Consider the following 3266-nt stretch of genomic DNA (forward strand, 5'->3'; position numbering starts at 1 on the left):
TTTAGTAAATATACTATCTATTCTATTATATAAAGGGAACACCCCTTAGCAATAGTATTTGAAGCTGTAAATTTTCATTTACCAGAATTACCCTCGGTTTAATTATTCTGAATGCCAATGATAACAAGAAATCAAGGATTGTTTTGTAATTGCATTTTAATTTTAAATCTATATGGAACCAAACATGTAACAGGAGCAGGTAAATGGGTAAGGATCTAGAAGACTCTACTAGAGACTGGAGTGGAAAGGGTTGTTTTATAAAATTGGGTTTTATTATCTAAATTCTAGAAGGATCTAGGATTCTCCATTTTCAAAAAACATTTCTGTGTATCATATATGAGAATCAGGGCAACATTTACCCCATAAAAAATCAGACTATTTTCTTTCTCCTTCCCTTCTTATGTGAATATTTTCTATACCATTTTAGGTTGAGGTTTAATGGATACTAGAACCAATGTTCCAGTTATGCATACAGTAGACGCCATTATTTGTGGAGCATAATTTCTCAACAATACTCAAAGTCTCAAATTTCTTCATCATTATGTGATCTTTCATTAATTTTGTGAATACATTCTCGCTATTGCTGATGATTTGAATAGGTATTTTTTTTCTTTTTTGATTGGTTGAAGTATCGTTTATTAATTTTGATTTCATTTTTTTTTGAAGGTTTGATTGGTACTCCAGTGATTGTTTTATGATCAAATTTTTTCTGGACTGCTTTTGTGTTTTTGTTTATGCGATTTAGATGACCAGTCATTGTATCGGTATTGGTAGGGAAGTCTCTTTATATATCCTCGGTAGATGAAGATGATTTTGCAGTTTGTTGGTATATTTTGCGATATCCAGTTAATAGATGTTGGGTGGTGGCTATTTTAGAGTTGGAAGAGTTAGATTTGTATTGTTGTGTAAGGAAGCTAAGCAAGGATTCTAACGAAGCTAGACGTACACAATCAACTCAGCTGCACAAGCACAAAATACTGCATACAGAGTATTCGACAAAAAGCCCGAGAAAAGAAAAGAGAAGTAGTGAAAAGATATTCCTGTTATAGTGCCATCTTTGTATGTTTTTGTATATATATTGTAGGGTGATTTGTTAGTAGTTTTTTATTAAATTGATCATTTAAACGTTTTGAATGTTTTCGTGAAATGTTGTTTTTGTTGTCAAAGGAGTTAATGATTATAGCACGCGCATTCGCACATGCCTAACGTTCTTGTACTAACTAAATGCGAAGATTGCAGGAAAAATTTCAATGACTTGGATATAAAACAGGATCAAAGACACACGAAGAAGGGAGTTCATTTTTCGAGTTCAATCTGAGCTAGTAGTTTAGTTTAGTGGTTTTTCTTCTTTTGTATTTATTTTATCTTGTAATGAAATAATCTCTTCATTGGGGATACAAATGTAGCCCTATGATGTGTATTAGAGAGTTTTAATTTATTAGAGAGTCTTATATTCTTGTTTATCATGATGACAATTCTATCTGCGTGTCCTCGTGCTTGCTTAAAAGAGATATATTTCTTATTTAGAGATCAACACTTTTAAGTAATGAGAGTTGTTCGTATTTCGAGAATCAATTTACTATAAAATTATATTTTCCGAGCATTCATCATGTCATAAATCATCTTGGGTAATTTTAAGAGAATATTATTTTAAATAGTTTTAATTACCTGATATACATTATAGTGGTGAAATCTAAAGTCCTAGGTTTCATTTCTTATGAATTTGTTTATTTCCATTGTTTTACTATTTCTTAATTGTTCTTTTGGGTTTAATATTTGCAACTCATTGCGGCTTCCTATATAGCCTACTATATAGATCGAAGGGATCAAGCACCGACTGTAGTTCATCTGTGTCGGTACCAGTAACTAAATCCAACTGGTGTTGCAAGGCAAAACAAATCCTAGTTCGTACAAGACGAAGGGTCCTCTTCACAAATGATGCACAAGATAGTGTATCATAGACATTTCCATTATAATGGATCATGAATCTCTCTTGAGTAAGCATTATATATGCTCCACCAGCCAATTTTTATAGCTTAAGGATGCATCTATACTTAATGCCCTTTCAACCAACACCCGTTACCTGTGTGCGTCTTATTGATATGTTTACAAATTGAAAATGGGGAAAGGATTGACATGTACCTAGTCCATCTGTTTTCGTGACATGAGTTTCGGAAATTGCACCATTATGCTCAACTTATGATTGCATCATAATGATGTTGTTTCGCTCTTGGCCAGCATACCACTAACGTGATACACTATGATGATGTAATTTTTGTTCTGAGCCTACATTCCTTAACACGCAACACAATCTTGAGATGAAGCTTCATGTCACCCAATGGAACATCTTTGAGCATGCATCATACAAAAAGTGCAGGTGTTATAAAAGTGAATTGATCAATCTAGTGGTCGTTACAAGCATAGTTGACACCATTATCACCACTAATTATGTGGTGCTTGTGTTTGATGGCGTAAAACCTAAACACACATCATATGATATGTTGAACAACATTTCGATCTATAAAGTTGTGAGTTCTATGGTTGATTGTGGCAATACGTACCGACAGTTCCTAGTTAAGTGGCTTAGCAGTACTTAGATAGTAGATAAAAAAAGATGAAATAACTTTGATCATGAGATATGTGCTAAATTTATAAAGTTGTTATCCTCGGTTGAGAGATTTCTTTCATCTGATGCAATTACGATACCAATAACAGAGATGCAAAACTTATTACATCTGACAAAAATATTAAATATGGACCCTACTTTCTTCGAGGTCTCCAAAATGAAACCAAATATGCAATATACACTTTCCATGGAGAAAATAAACTCATGTTTTTTGCTAACTAACCATACGAGGTCGAGTTATTCTCAAAAATTGGGGACTGATGTATTATTTTCATTTATCACTTAATAAAATACAAGATTTGTACACATTCAAATTACTCACAATGTCAACATCTTGAAATTTTTTATTTTTCAGAGCCAACTTCCAAAATCACACAAACCATAAAGTGTAAGTGATATCGGAAATCGGTTTCTCCATGGGGATCCATCCTACTAGAGATCCCCAAATAGGTAGGGATCAAGTCTGCTATATACACTGATCTCACCAAAGATTTTGAACACTATGTGAGATAGTGTATGATTTTAGCAACTAAGTAACATTCAGAGACAAATTTGTCTTGTTAATAGTTGCAACATGTTCGCACTTTTTTATGATCTTAAATGCTTTATTTCTTTTGTAAGAACTGCCAAACTTATCAAT

The 3266-nt window shown here is 32.9% G+C and overlaps 1 long non-coding RNA gene across 1 annotated transcript; it reads left to right on the forward strand.

Moving 5' to 3' along the window:
* The first annotated feature begins 226 nt into the window (after positions 1-226).
* Positions 227-1570, forward strand: LOC113353019. Its single transcript, XR_003361046.1, has 2 exons — positions 227-599; positions 746-1570. It is a non-coding gene; the product is annotated as an uncharacterized LOC113353019 (long non-coding RNA).
* Positions 1571-3266: the final 1696 nt, after the last annotated feature.

This window comes from Papaver somniferum, chromosome 2, assembly GCF_003573695.1.
Source record: "Papaver somniferum cultivar HN1 chromosome 2, ASM357369v1, whole genome shotgun sequence".
NCBI classification, from domain to species: domain Eukaryota; kingdom Viridiplantae; phylum Streptophyta; class Magnoliopsida; order Ranunculales; family Papaveraceae; genus Papaver; species Papaver somniferum.